This window comes from Rattus rattus, chromosome 2, assembly GCF_011064425.1.
Source record: "Rattus rattus isolate New Zealand chromosome 2, Rrattus_CSIRO_v1, whole genome shotgun sequence".
Classification (NCBI taxonomy): Eukaryota; Metazoa; Chordata; class Mammalia; order Rodentia; family Muridae; genus Rattus; species Rattus rattus.
The window spans coordinates 206,487,722-206,504,026 of NC_046155.1; the positions used below are offsets into that span (position 1 = coordinate 206,487,722).

The 16,305-nt window shown below is 36.1% G+C and overlaps 1 protein-coding gene and 1 pseudogene across 1 annotated transcript in view; one reads left to right on the top strand and one right to left on the bottom strand.

Moving 5' to 3' along the window:
• Window positions 1-16,305, bottom strand: part of Nkain2 (sodium/potassium transporting ATPase interacting 2) — a 1,206,208-nt gene that overhangs the window by 640,604 nt on the left and 549,299 nt on the right. The gene's annotated exons all lie outside the window — the stretch shown is intronic.
• Window positions 8,506-8,608, top strand: LOC116895063 (annotated as a pseudogene).

Consider the following 16,305-nt stretch of genomic DNA (forward strand, 5'->3'; position numbering starts at 1 on the left):
AGGATCTTTTTGCTGAACCAAACATGTGACAGGATGTTTTTGTTAAAGCAAACACATGGGAGGAGATTTTGTGGAGAAGAGGCATGTGGTGTTTTTCTGGAAGCTGCCTGGAGAAAGGGCATGTGATATTAAGCTAGAGCAGACACTTGAAAGGATGTGTGCTTTCTGTCAAGGGTTTAAGTACAGCCCAACAGACAGGGAATGGTGTTCCTTGCCACCCTTTGTTGGACTTTGATGGACTTTGATGACACTGTCCTTCACTGATGGACACTGCGGGATTGACTCGCCTTGCCTTCTTGACTGTTCAGTGTTTCTCATGACTTCATAGCGAGAAATGCACCGAGAAACTTCTCATGTTATGATGGCAGCTTCTTGCTGCTTCTGTGGCCTCACGTTGATTGGCAGAGCCTTCCTGTTTCTACTGGACCAACCTGCGATTGCTGACTCGTGAATGGAGCCACCGCTGCTGATTCATGTGAGCTGACATCCTGACAATGATGATTGGGATGGCACCAAAGAATTATTTCTAAACAGGTCCCACCCTCTCTTGCCCTATTACCTTTCCTTTCCACTGCCTCTGGTGGGTGGTGGGCTAGAAGGAAGGTTAAACACTTAGGTACACTTACTAAAGAAGGTTTTATAAAAAAAATCTAAGTCTACACCACTATAAACAAACAATAGAAATCTGAGGTATGAAAGAGCTTATCATAGAATATTTCAAGAGTCAAAACGAGAAAGCTAGTAACTGGTTGAAAAAGAATGTCATTATCTTTACTAAGATCAGCTAGATGCATGGCACCTGCAAATATTGACTGAATAGCCTAGTGGAACTAAATATTCAATGGGAGGAAATACCTGGACAAAGAGTGAAGCAGGCACTGAAGTAAAGGTCATACAGAGCATATACATATACATGTATGTATGTATATGTATGTATAATATGTAGTATATTAATATACTATATATTTATGCAGCCCAAGTCATTACCCCACCTGGAGATCCCTCCCATTTGCAACCACCAAACCCAGTCACTATTGATGATGCCAAGAAGTGCTTGCTGACAGGAGCCTGATACGGATATCTCCTGAGATGCTCTGCCAGAGTCTTACTGATACAGATGAGGATGCTTGCAGCTGCCTACTGGACTGAGCCCCGGGACCACATTGGAGGAGTTAGAGAAAGAACTGAAGGAGCTGAAGGAGTTTGCCACCCTATAGGATGAACAACAATATCAATCAACCATATCACCCCAAAGATTCCAGGGACTAAACCATCAACCCATTAATACACATGACTCCAGGCACGTATATAGCAGAAAATGGCATTGTCTGGTATTATTAGGAGGAGAAGCCCTTGGTCCTGTGACGGCTGGTTTTTCCATTGCGGGGGAATGTCTGGGTATTGAGCTGGCAGTGGGTGGGTGGGAGTGAAAACACTCATAGAAACAGGGTGAGCGGGGAAAGGGCAAGGGAGAGGGGGAAGGGGATAACATTTACAATGTAAATATATAAAATATCCAATAAAAATTTTAAAAAGGAAAGAAAGAAGAAAGAAAAATCTTCCAGAAACAGTTGATATAGATGTTTTAAATTGTGTGCAATTTGAGTAGAGTCTGAAATTTCATGTGAACTTCCTTGTCCTAGTTGAGATTTGAGTAGCCCCTGTGTGTAGTGTAACTGCATATGATTCCTGCCCATTAATTGTTTTACCTCTGCTTTAGTATCAGAATGACAGTGCTATAGGGTTCCTGTTCAAGTAATCTTATTTGCTTTAATGGACATCATTAAAGTCCAAGGAAAATAACCTTGGTAATTCCTATTGTCCATAGTGTGCTTGATGTATATATATGTGTGTGTGTGTGTATTATCATTTTAATATACATATATAAATTCTTTTAATATACTATATATACAATGCAGCCCAAGTTGGTCTCAAATTTGTAATCTTCCAACTTAAGCCGCATATGTTTAGACTAGAAGTCTGTTTTATCTTTCCTGGCTACTGTACATATTTAGAACTTAAACTGAACTATAGGTACAAAAATGATTTGGTATTATTCATAATTTCAGTAATGTTATAGATGACATAAAACTTTTTCCCAATAGATAGGCATATTCAACAATTCATTGTCCTGACCAGTGCCACAGGTATTTTTTTCTCTGCATTGTAAGAAGCTTACAATTTTAAAATTTTAAACTCATTTTTGGGTATATTTACATTAATTTTATATTCAAAAATTTTGATGGATTATATTATTATAAAGATAATATGGCAGATATGAATATATCAATTACATATTATCTAGGAATTGCCATATTAAGATTATTTGAATTGCTTATTGTAAAGTATCTCATGAATATAGTAGTCTTGAATTTAGATATAAACTGCATAAAGAATATATAAACAATTTGGTAAAATATCAGCACTTAGAGCTTGATATTTTTTAATTAATATTTTTGGATGGATTCAAAGAAATATTGTTATTTTTCTTGAGAAGTATAGGTTTTCTGACTAACAAGCCTTAGCTCCAGTGCCTGTGGGCTTGTCCAGCAATGGTGACAGTGATAAACAGGGTTTCACTTTGTGTCAGCCACTTAGACCGTCAGTCATTTTTATTGGAAATAATGACCGCAGAGAGACATGAACCACAAAAATTAGACCTGGGAATCACTATATGTATCACTCTTGGAAAGATCCCTTTAAAATGACATATTTACAATTTCTTAAAGACTATATTTTATGACAAACCAGAAAGGCAGGACCCATTTGATTAAATGTGTTTTCAGACTATGGAAACCTTAAAAAATGGTAAAATAATACAAAATATGTAAATCCTTATCTATACCCATGTACAATATGGAAATATTCTAAATGATTTCTAGCATTTATCAAAGGATGAAAAGAAAGACATGGGAAAGATCCACACATTGGTAATGGATTATTATATTTTGATATATAGACTAGTGACTTGCAATCTTCAGGTATTTTTAAAAGCTGTAGGGCTAAATTTACTTACTTAGATATTATGTAATTCAAGTAAGAAGCTTAATAACTACCTCTTCAATTTTCTTTCCCTTATTAAGGGTAATTTTGGATTTAGTGCAAAACAACATGAGAAACTATGTTTTATAATTTGGCCTAGATATAGTTGTTATATGTTCATATTATTTCCAAATAATTTGCACATTTATCCCATATGTTCAGGGTACTCTCCCACTGGTATTATGTTCTTGCTTGGTTACTTGCATAGAATGTTTATTTCTGATCTTCGCTAATAGATCATAATTCCAGCCCATGACTTACAAATTCATGGACACAAATTCTTAGCAGTTAATATAAAAATCACAGAAATTTTATTTGAACAAATTTAAATTAAACGTGTCTTGCCTGTATTAGTTGCTACATCTTCATATAAAATTTTTTTCTTTATAGTAGAGACTAATTACAAAATAAAAATAAAAAAATTTTAAATAATACATCTCTAGACCCAAGTAAGTACTTGGGAGATTCACAACTCTTCTTCAGGCTGTTAGCACTCAGACTTTAGTGGACACTGGAGTTCAATGTGTAGGCCATCTTTAAGCATCACCAACATTTTATTCCTGTCCTTGCCAGAAGTATTTCCTGTTGGCAGTTCACAGCCAAGTTATTTCTCTACAGTTATCTGTGGTCCCAGTAAGACATCTTGTTTCTGGTTATGAATCCCTCCAAGGAGTCTCATCTCATACTGGTTTTTGTGGAGGTGTAGTTTTCTTAGGCTCTCCCACAGTCCTAGAGAGACTGCCTTGCCTCAGAAGTCTGTGTGAAATCCACTGAAGCTTTTATTGCCACGGACTTGCAATTTATCCTCTCCTGAATGATCTTTCTTCTCCGGTCCTCTCCTGAATGATTTTTCTTCCCCGGTCCTTTACAGATGTTGTTCCTGGAACACTCTAATAGATTGCCTACAACAATTCTCTATCTCAAAGTCTACTTTGAGAGGAAGACAACTTATAAACAAATTAGGAGTTGTCCTAGATAATGGACACTAAGGGAAACATTGGACGTAGCTCACCTCATGGCTGGTGATAAAGATCACTTAAAGTCGATGCTATCATGATAGTTTGGGAATGGTACAACATTGAAACTTGACGTTTTCACTGGTGTGAACTGAGATGATTCATTTAAACATAACTAATGATGAACCTGTCAACCAATGAGCAACAGTGAACTCCAAAGAGAAAACGTGTCTGAGAAAACTAATAGCCAGTGAGTAATGGATGACATATGAGTCCCTTTCTACGAAGAAGTAGAAATGACTCATTCAGAACAAGGTGAATCATTCTGAATAAATTTCTCATTATTCTATGTGTTGGAAAGAAAGACACTACTCATAGAAGGCTTAAAGAATATTTAGTCTTCAGTACAAGAATGTGATAAACCCAACAGACGTCTGAAGATGCATTGCATAGTTAAATTGTATAGGGTATATGTGAATAATCTCCTTCCCTCTAATTTATGAAAAATACCCTGCATATATGACTATTATATGGGGTTTTATACCTAGTTGGTGGAATACAATGGAAAAGCAGAGTAGAGTACTTCTATAGATGTACACTTAAACAATTTTGATTCTATTTATAATCCAGTTTTTGAAGATCTAGAAGTCCTGGATTCCTACTGAGGACTTGTTCCCTAGATTATAATGAAGAAATTCTACAAAGTTTACTGTATGACTGTTACTAATCACATTAGACTCTTTGACCCAAGACACAAGCAGAGAAGAAAATTGAGCCTTCCCTGACAATAATAGACACCACCGACCATCAGTGAATTCAGGAAATAATACAGTCAGAAAGCAGGTAGAAACATGGGGCTTTTTACTACCCTATTAGGCTCCATGTCATTCTAAAAGATCAAGTTCAGGGCTGATAGATAAAATCTAGTGTCTTTATGTTAGTTATTACCTTATAGCTGTGAGAAATTATCCTGAGGTAAACAACTTAACAAAGGAAGGGTTCATTTGAATTATAGTCCCATGGTATAGTGCATCATAATAGATTGGGGGAATTACAGCAGCAGCAGTATGAAGTACCTGGTCCTGTTACCCACAATCATTAGCAGAGGGAGATCAGTGTTCTGTTAGCTCATTCTTGCCAATTTATTCAGTCAAGATACCAGGCAATGAAATATCTCTACCCATAAATAAATTGACTTCTAGTTCTAGACAATCAATATCAAGTACTACTCTGCTGAATACAGAAAGAATGAATGGTACAGGATTGAAATAATGTGCATCAGTGGGTACCCAGAGACCTACTACAGAGTGAAACTTACATTTTTTAAATCAATACCCCATATTTATCATGTAAATGAAACAAAAGATGAACATAACATGGTTAGTTATTAATGAAAAAACAAGAAGTTAGAAGTGTCTTCTTCAAACTTCTCAAGTAGGACTAAATTCTTATTATTTTAATGCAATGCAAGGAATAATTATGGTTTCAGTTCAAAGGCATACATGGGCAACATACTAGAGTATTCACTACAGTCTGAGATAAGGAATATTCAAAAGAATTCCTCATCTTTAAAATACCTATTTTCTACCATAAAGTAATATTGAGAAATGTTTATTCTGAATGCATTGACCCTTTTTTTTTGAACTTTTCTCTGCAAGTAATATACCTTGATGGCCAATAACAATTGACTCATTCAAGGTCATAATATTTATCTAAGTATAGCCTTTGTCCAATATCAAATCCAAGGGGGAAACAAAACAAAATAAATAAACAAACAACTGCTTACCCAATATGCCTCTAATTCTTAATGTATTTATAAAATTCAAATGACATCATAGTTCTAGATCAAGCTCTATCAAATTAATTGTACTGTTTTACAGTTCCATTATTTATCTGACAAAACGGTCTTGTCATTGAGAACACACTTCGATAAACTTGTTCTATATTAATCTTCATCTTAGAATCCGCAACCCAAGGACATATCTGTGTGTGTAAATCACTATAGAGTTTTACGAAGAGAAAGGTGGTAAATTTTCTGAATAAAATGAGGTGCCATAAATAACTTTGGCATGATTAACTTTTGTATAAACTGAAATCTTTACAGTATCAGAAGAAATAAGGCAGTACAAGATGTGGTGACATGTGAAAATTTGATCAATATGTGAAACACAAATGGTTTAAAACATTAAACATTTATGAAAATGACATAGTATATCACCTTTTCAAAGGTATATAAGTACAAAACTGTAGCCATGTAGTCATACCATCCATACTATATCCCCAGTAACTCTGGCATCTGGAAAGTAGCATAGGCAGAATGTTCTAAAACACTCTATTCGTGATTTTAATTCTGTATCTTTAGCTGAATCTTCACTTTCATTTCCACTGTTTTATACTTACCTTGTCGTATGTTCCGCTATACTCACCAATAAAATCATATCATGTCCCACACTAATTTAAATGATAATATACTGGAGTTTATAAATTACACAGGATTTTACAGTTTTGAATATTTCTAATTTTTTGTTTTTAAGAGGAATAATAAAGACACTCCAAATAATTCAATAAATTACTTTGTATTTATTTTTTATTTTAAACACATTTCCCTCCTGAATGTAAAACATCCCAAAGCAATACTGTTATTTGTGAATGCATCCGAATATATATGCTTTTAATTTATTTAAAGCTCTTTAATTTACTTCTGTCATATAACTCTGATTTAACTAGGAGTGAGTCTATTGCCATCTACAAATGAAAAATATTTTTTATTCATTGCTCAAAATGTACTAAATACTACTTTATTAATTTTATGGGATTGCTTCATTTAAATTTTCCAACAACACTGTTAAATAAGTAGCACAATTTTCATATTAAAACTGAATAAATATACATAAGACTGTGATGTTTGCTACCACTATACTCAAAATTATACTAGATATCTTAGTGACGAAGGGAAATATGAAAAAATATTTAGTTAGAGGAAACTAAACTTGGTTGCTCATAAATGGTATGATTATTAGTATGAGAATTGGCAAATGGGTGAGTAGAATTAGTTGAGACTTCAATAATGAGCAATATCTAATAAGATAATGATAAAAGTGTTCCATTTACACACAGGAAATATTAGAAATCATTTAAAAATTTTGAAATTTTTGTCTGGCTCTTGATAGGCAGCTGAATGTCTTGTAAATATACACAAAGCTACTTTTGAAACAAAACATGAAAGTAGTGTATATAGCTCATTTAGGTCAGATTTTATACTAAGAACCACAGTGTATAAAGTCGAAATATGGATATGTTGTGGCTAGCTCTGGGGCTGTTTGTATTTTGATGCTAATTCCATTTCCCCAAGAGGGGCTTCCTTGGACAAGATTGAATCATTTCATGTGAACCTTCCCCTAATGAATAAAGATTTCTAGTAACCAATCACTGGGCGAGGAGTAGGCCGGACTTCCGGGCCTGAGAGGGGAAGAGGATAGGCAGGAAAGGATGACTTGCTTTTGTCCTTTTGCACAGGGACAGCTTGGAGGACAAAATCTAGCTAGCAAGGAGCCGTTGGTTTAGATGGCCAATCCATTAGGATTTGCCACTGGAGGAGTTATACTTCGAATGGCTTACAAAATTACGATGCCAGTTGCTGCCCCTAGCAATTGAGTTACCTGTTGATTCTAATCCAAGAGTGTGTGGTGGTTTCCTTCATGTGGTGACTCAACTGAGTTCCAAAGAAAGGTGTGGTGGTGGGGCACCCAAGCTAGCCACAGGAATTTGGAAGCGTGGGGTTGGTGTGACAGCAACTTGCCACGCGAACTTAGGAGCCAGGTGGAGCGATTTCAGAGCTTCTGCCAAGCTGAACACAGACCAGGCTGGCTCATCCACCCTGCTGGTGGTAGCGTGGGATTGCCCTTTTTATATTTCGTGTTACATGGATAGATATGATCAAACTATTAAGAGGTCTGAACTGTCTTTTGATGAATTTCTTGAGATTCACAACCACCAAGTCCTTCCTAGAAGTGATTCATTCCTAGAAGGTGAGAACTTCATGTAGGTAGGAATGCTGGGCTTTGTTCTCCAACAAAGGCCAACAATAAGACAGTGTTATAAGGTGCAAAGATTGAAGATTAGACAAAGAGAGAATGGAAGGCATGACTGTGGTTACATTTGCCTTCCTGGTAAGACTGCCCAAGTCAGTACATAAATATTAATTCCATAGAGAACTAGAGAACTAAAATGAATACTTTTATTTATATGAAATATATATGAAATGGGTTATTTATAAGAAAACCAACTTATACTAGGCAATTTAATTTGGTAACAAATTATATTTAATCTGTTTATTACTCTCCTGGTAGATCAGAATTTTCTAGAAGTATAGACTATCACTCTGAAGGAACAAAGCTGGAATTCAAGTAAGAGTAAACAGAACAAGAAAGCAAAATAAAGGGACTGTTCAATAGACTTTTGAATCTTCTTTATTTTTAAGGCATCACACATTAAGGACAGCAAAGATCCTGGCCCAGAAGTATTGCGGGTGTGGCTGCTGGGTCACATGTGCGTCAGGTGGTGGCAGAGAGGAGCGAAACTATGTTTGAGTTCAGTGGTAGCCTAACATTCCATGAAAAAAGCAGTGGTGTGGACAGATGAACGATATCATTCTTCCTGACCCCTCTTATACCTGGCCACAGACTGGAGACCTGGCCTGGGGTCATGAGAGCAGAAGAGTTGCTCTTCTGTTGACAGGGCCATAGGAGAGTTGGCCTAGTAACTTATCTGCTGTGCAGTGACATGAGAAAGGGAGAGATAATTCCCTTTCTTCGGCAGGTAGGACAGTTTGCTTGGGGTCACCAGAGCTGAGAACCTGGCCCTGCCCCTCTCCTTCTGCAGCACTCAGTAGACAAGGCCCTGCACCTTTTGTGGACAGCACAGTAGAACTGGCCGTGGATGTGGGGATTATATACAAGCAAGTCCTGAGGGTGTGGTTGTGAGAGCCTGCACTGTCTCTTGTCTGCTGTGCAGTGGTGCTGATGAGGGAGAAATGCCCTCCTCCCCTCCTACTTCCTTTGCCATTCATGGCAGGTAGGAGAGCTGGACCTGGAATAGGCATGTGGAGGTTCATGAGAGAACTAGCCATGTCTCTCACAGGCTGCAATACTCAGAGGAGAGAGTCCTCCATCTCACCTGGGCAGTGGGTTAGAGCTATCCCTTGTAGGGGAGGAGTTGCTGGTTAAGCAGCCTCTAGGGCAATAAGAACAGGAGATCCTGCAGGCTGACCAGCTCAGATACCTCTCAGTTCTAGATCTTGGGCTTCGAATTGGCCCAACCCAACATCTACCGTTGTAGTACATGAAGGGGCTGGTCATATAGATCCAAAACTAAAGATCTCCATGACATAAGGCAACAATGGGATACTTGAGAGAAGTCCCAGTAAGGTTCTAGAATTGACAGAATTACAGAAGCCAAAATCTTCATAATAGTCCAACAAATCAACACAATAAACATTTTCAAGCAAAAAAAACACGTGGACAAAAGAGAATACTGTGGGGCACACTGTGACATACTATAGCTTCCACAATGATTTTTTTGCTCTCTCTTTGGGGAAAACGTTGCAAGAATTGAGGGTGAATATGAGGGGAAGAAGAGTTGAGTAGGAATGGGGTACATGATGTGAAATTCAAAAAGAACCAATAAACAGTTAAAAATAATAAATAAACCAATAAATCTATATCTTTAAAAATAAAGACTACAAAGATAAAACAGTAAACATTATGACACCATGAAAATATGAAAAGTCATAAAACCAACAGAAGAGTGGTCATAAAAAAGAGAAAAAAGAAAATCTTTCATAAACTAGCAAACCACAGTGATGAAAAAGAGAGCCTTGTTTGTTAAATAAACAGAAAATATCAACTAAGTCACTTCTCATCAATAAAACCTTGAAGTAAATACTCTATAGTATACAATTAAAATACACAGATTGATTGATTGACATTGCACATATTGGAAATAAAAGAGTAAATGATATTCTTATTTGGGGGATTCAACTTTACTAGTAAAAAATTATTCAATACAAAGGAAATGAAAAAAGTAACTACTCATGTATGAAGCAACAAAGATGTTTCAACAAGAAGGCTTGGGAGCAAAGGAATTTGTTGTCAAGCTTGGTGACTTGGGAACAAGCTTGAACCCCCATATAGTAGAAGGGGAGACTATATGTGCTCTACATGTTCCACTCATGTGCTGTGGGACACATTCTCACTTTCATAAAAATTAAATAAATGGATGTATGAATACTTTAAAACAGAAAACATTTAAAAGAGATAAAGTCACTGAAAAATGACTAACTGATCAGTTAAGCAAAAGGATGAAACGATAGGAAGTACATATGAGTCCAAGGCCAGCGCACTCATTTTATTAAGTTGTACTTAAATATACTGAGAGCAATAAGCTGTAACAGTAATGGGGGAGGGAACAACATAAATATTTAACTTATCCAATGTTCAAGTTATCTAGATTAGTTGAGCAAGTGTGCATCATAGTTAAGTCACAATGGGGAAAATGCCCCTGGCAATTACAGGGTGTCATCCAATGGTTGGCAGGGTCCTCTGAGTCAACTAAACTAGGTTCAAACAATCTCACTAGTACTGAAGCAGGTAGAACAGAGCCTATCTGGGTCTGGACCAGGTCCTCTGTTTTATATTCTAGCTATTAGCTTAGTATTTTTATGAGACTCCTGAATGTGACAACAAATGGGTGTCTGTCTCTTTTGTTCTTGGGACACTTTTCCTTGTGTTGGGTTGTCATATCCAACTTTGATATGATAGTTTGGCTCCATCATATTTTATTTTGCCACGTTTGGCTGTCCCTTTCTAATGAGAGGAAGAAAGGTAATAGGTGTGTTGGGGGAGGCATATAATTGCTGGGTAGAGTAGAGGGAGGGAAAACTATATTCAGAATATAATAAATGAGAAAAACCTATTTGCACTAAAAGAAAAATATACTGCAACTCATCACCTCTAACAAGGCAAACTGTGAACAGGCAAAATTGGAAAATCTTTAGAATGCATACTACTCAACTGATAAGCTACAGTACAAGAGTTTGTTGGGTTAATGAGAGAAAAACTTAAGCTAGCTAAATGCTAATATTGCCCAAACAGATTTTTGGATTCAATGTAATCCTTCTCAAAATACTAATAAAATTCTTCTTAGAACTCAGTAAAAAACCTAAAATCCATAAGAAATAAGAAAATAAAGTGGAAATAGGGAAAGCATATGTATAGAATGAACAAAATTGTTGCCATCCCAATAACTGACCCCTAAGCCTTTTCATGACTGTAGTAAGAATGACTGTGAAACTGTAATACATATCTACATATAGGCCAGAGCAATCAACAGAGAAGCCAAAAATAAATCCATTATGTAAAGGCAGCAAACACATATACTGGAGAAATGAGTCTCTTAAATAAACATGTCTCTAAGAAAATGGGATATTTGCAAACAGAAAGTTGAAACTAGATTGCAATTCCTTTCCCTGTTAAAATTTAATCCAAGGAAAATAGAAAATGTGAAAGTAAGAGATAAAATAGAAAAAACATATGTCAAAACATTATTTTAAGTAATTTCTTTGAAAGGGGACACAAAGTGCACAAACAACAAAAACATAATGAGGAAAAATATGGTGATATCAAGCTGAAAACGCTGCATAAAAAATGAATAATTAACAATAAAGGAATGGAGGAAACATTTGTTAAATATATATTGTATATACATAGATTTTATAGAATATCATAAATCTCATAACAATTAAAATTATATGTCATTCAAATAATTAAAATAATGAACACTTCTTAAAGGGAGAAATGTCGAGGCTCAGAAATTTATTAAAAACATTGAATGCTTAGTTTCCATACTAGTTAGTTTATGTCAACCTGACACAAGCTAGGGTTACCTGAGAGGAATAAACATTGAGAAATATTTACTCTAAGATAAGGATGGGGGCAAGTGTATAGGGCATTGGTTTTAACTTGGTGATTGATGTGGCGAAGGACTCAGCCTGTTGTAGTTGATGCAACCCTGAGGTTGATGGTCCTGGGTCCTGTAAGATAGCAGTCAGCTGAGTAAGCCATGGGAAGCAAGCCATCCACTTTACGCATCCACACCTTCTGCATCAGTTCCTGCATCCTGGTTCCTGCTCTGTTTGAATTCCTGCCTTGAGTTCTTCAGTAATAAACAGTGATATAGAAGTGTAAGCCAAATAAATTCTTTCTCTCCAAGTTACTTTGGTCATGAGGTTTCATCACAGGAATAGTAACCTTAACTAGAACAGTTGCTAGGGAAATGTAAAATGAACTCTTAAGAAAATATTATCTGTTCCATGTTAGAAAAGCTGCTATAAGAAAGAGCCCTGTTTTCAAGTCAATGCTTTCAGCGATGTGGGAAAAAACAATTCAAAACTTCTCATATTTTTATATTAATTTATTGTTTTATTTATTTTATTATTAATTTATTTGCTAATATTATTTAATATTAATTTAATAATATGGGTTATTTATATTAATGAATCCATTATAGATAATAGTTTGTTTCCCACTCAAAACAAACTACAATAAAACAAACAAAAAGAGAATGACCATAATGTAGTTATCCCCTTTCTAGATATATTGTCAAGGAAATAAAGTCAGGAAATCAAACAGCTAGTTACATTCTATGCTTGTTATAGAACTAGTCCCAATAGATAAGACATGTGTGTAATCTACATGGCATAAAATCATTAATACATAGTGTGATATGCATATGATGGAATGTAACATAGCCATTAAAGAATGATGTCAGAATAATTTTTCATCATGTATATGTCACTCCATAAAATGCTCAGCATGCATATCTGTCTATCTATCTATCTATCTATCTATCTATCTATCTATCTATCTATCTATCTATCTATCTATCTATCTATCTATCATTTATCTATTGCAAGAAAAAATGATAGAATTGCAGGATGTTATGGTAAGTAAATTAAGTCAGGTCCTGAATTAACCTGTACATCCTGTTTCATGCATTGAATGTAAACTTATTTGTGTTTAGGAGAGGTTAAGAATGCTAGAGAAGTAAGAGAGATAGTGTAGGTGGTTGCTAAAGGGCACTAGCACACAGCACACGTAGGGATAGAAAAAAGGAATCCAAGTGTTGTTTGGCACAGTGCATGATGACCATGCATATATGGCAATTTGCCTTTTACTCATCTTATGTGTCTGAGAGGATCATGACATTTTCAAACATAAAGAAATGACAACATTGTTGGGGGGGAGGGCAGCAATGGGGAGAGGATGAGGAGGGGAACACCCATAGAGAAGGGGAGGGGGAGGGGTTAGGGGGATGTTGGCCTGGAAACCGGGAAAGGGAATAACAATCGAAGTGTAAATAAGAAATACCCAATTTAATAAAGATGAAAAAAAAGAAATAACAACATAATTACTGTGATATGATTTATATAATATATTTGTATCTTAAATAATTATCAATTATTTAAAATTAATACAAATATAGTAATACTAATAAAGTACATCTTACAATAGTACTGAATGTCATCTACAATAAAATTTTAAATTAAAAAATAACTGATAGGGTAAAAATCGCCTGGGTATGAGAACAAATACCTGACATGCTAATAAAATGGGGATATATCCAAATGTCAGGGCAGTATTGATGATTTTAGCAATTAAAAGAGTAATAGCCTTCCACACACTTCTTACAGGAGCCAGTTAAGCTTTGCCTCAATTAACCCAGATTTCAATTCAAGGGCAGGCTGATCCTGAGCCTAATGGGGCTTCTGATAATCTGACAGTGGTAATATAACATATTTGATCTGGTCACTTGTCAAGATACTTTTAAAGTCATTTTTAAAAACGGTGGCTTAATTTACAGCTGCTATTTTTCTACTGTATAGCATGCAATTTCTTAGTTAAACTTATAAAAATAAATATAAAGAGAAAATTATCACTGAAGAAAATTGGAGGTAAAATGACTTTTGTTAATTTTCTAAAAAGAAAAACAACAAAGTAGAGAATAAAAATAAATTTATTTTGCATTCCACCTAAACACATAACGAGAGATTGAGAGGACAAATGTACTGAAATTAAGAAACAGAAACTGGGCAGAGAGATCACACATTTTTTTTTCGGTTTTCTTTTTCTTTTTCCTTTTTCTCAGTAAGAAGCACATGTAAAGCAAGCAGAGGGCTTGTCTTTAATCCAAGCACTCTGTAGGCAGAGGCAAGCAGAGGCAGGCAGACCTGGTCTACAGAGCAAGTTTCAGGACAGCCAAGGATACACAGAGAAACCTTGTCTCGAGAAAACAAAAACAAAAACAAAAACAAACAAACAATAAAACAAAACAACAACAAAACCAACAAAGGTGAGTGAGGCCTTTTAAAATCCTAACAATGTAAATTGCCCCCTATTGTTCAACGTGACAAAGCGGAGTGTCTATGACAATCGTGAGTTAAAGCATATTTATAACAGAGGAAAAACAAATATAAAGACAGAAAGGTTCCTGTGTTCTTCTTGGAAAACTGTATTCCCTAAAGTTTGCTTTCTAAATTTAAGAATCCTCTTTAGAGTCCGAGGGTGGTGAGATGGGGGTGGGTAGGTGGGAGGGCAGCCCTCATAGAAGCAGGAGGAGGGGCACGACACATTTGGGGGACTTCAGAGGGGAAACTGGGAAAGGGATAACATTTGAAATACATAAAGCATTCAATAAAAAATTAAAGGCACATTGACTAGCTTACAACCTCAACTGCTGTCTTCTGGATAAACTCCCCACATTCTGATTCGATGTCTGCTTATTTAATATCGTGGTTCTACTTTTACCCTTGATCTTGCTTCTTTATTCGGGATTGAGATGTTACTTTTCATGTTCTACTCAGATGCTCTGCTATCCTGCACAGTTTGAAAATAAACAAAGACTCATTGAAGTAAAGGGGGAAAAAAAGGGGACAGATAGAATTTAATAAGAGAAAACCATCAATAAAGAGTGACAGATAATAAATATGATTATCTCAGAACGTAAACAAAAGACAAAAGTGCAATATGACTCCATGCTTCCCTCAAGAATTAACAGACATACACAGAGCCTACTGTTTCTGTAAGTCAATTTGTATCTAGTTCCTCTGTTGGCAATATTGAACATGTCTAAACTGCTGAGCCCCCAGTGCGAGGTATGGTAAATGTGTCTTTGAGTTAATGGTCAAGGCAGTCCAAGAGGCTCCAGAAACAATATAGGATACTGTCATTGTCCGCAGTTGCCTCCCCAAACTTGAAGACACGACCCTCTTGTTAAAGACATCACATAATTCAAATACAGGATCGAGATGGATAGAGTTGGAATTAACCTAGAAGCCTAGTCTCTTAGAACAACTTTCATATCTGAAGGTGCTGTGACCGATGGTGGCCTAGGAACAATTCATAGTCCTACTCAGAATTAAAGCTTATGAACCACAACAATGCCCAACCTGGTAAGCATGCATTAGTGTCTGTCTTATCTCAGCAGTAACCAACAGCAGTCCAAACAGGATTAGGGCCCACTCAATGGTAAGGAATTCATTCCTGGTACTGTCAACCAAGCCAGTTACCCATGGTTAGTGAGGCATCATTTGGTAAATATGGCGAATACTGCTAAAGTGGAAAGATACACAATTTGTTTCACTCCCCAGAGAGAATCTGGATTAAAGGTCGCTAAAAATAAAAAATCTGAACTCATAAAAAGAATTTTAAAAAATGTTTACATAACTGAAAATATAGGAAACTTGGACAGATTTATCAAATTAAGAGGTCTGTATCTACAAAAAATAATGAAGCAGCAAAACACCGAGAATAACCAGTATAGTGTTTGTGATCATATTAGAGCCTAGATGGCACTTTTTAAAGAAGAAGTGAAGCAGCGTCACCCTTGTTGCTATACAGCCTCTGAAACTGCCACAAATACCAGAACTATTTCATGCGGTTTAAGCGGAGGACGTGGCATTGAAATTCCGAAAGGATTTGTACTTAGCATTTCCCTGGCATTAGAGAAATGATTGGAAATTCTTCTTTTAATTAAAACTGTCAGCACGGAAGGATTTAAGGATGATCAGAACAAATCCAAGGAGCAAGCTTCATTAGCCAAGAAAGTAACAGGAAAAGCGAAAGGCACTATTTACTAGTGTTATAAGGAATAGCCCTGCTTGTTAAAATGTATTTGGTGGCATTGTCAGCAACACATAAAATTCAACTGCAGGGAGACTCCTGAATAAATGCTTCACCTCTCGCACACTGGG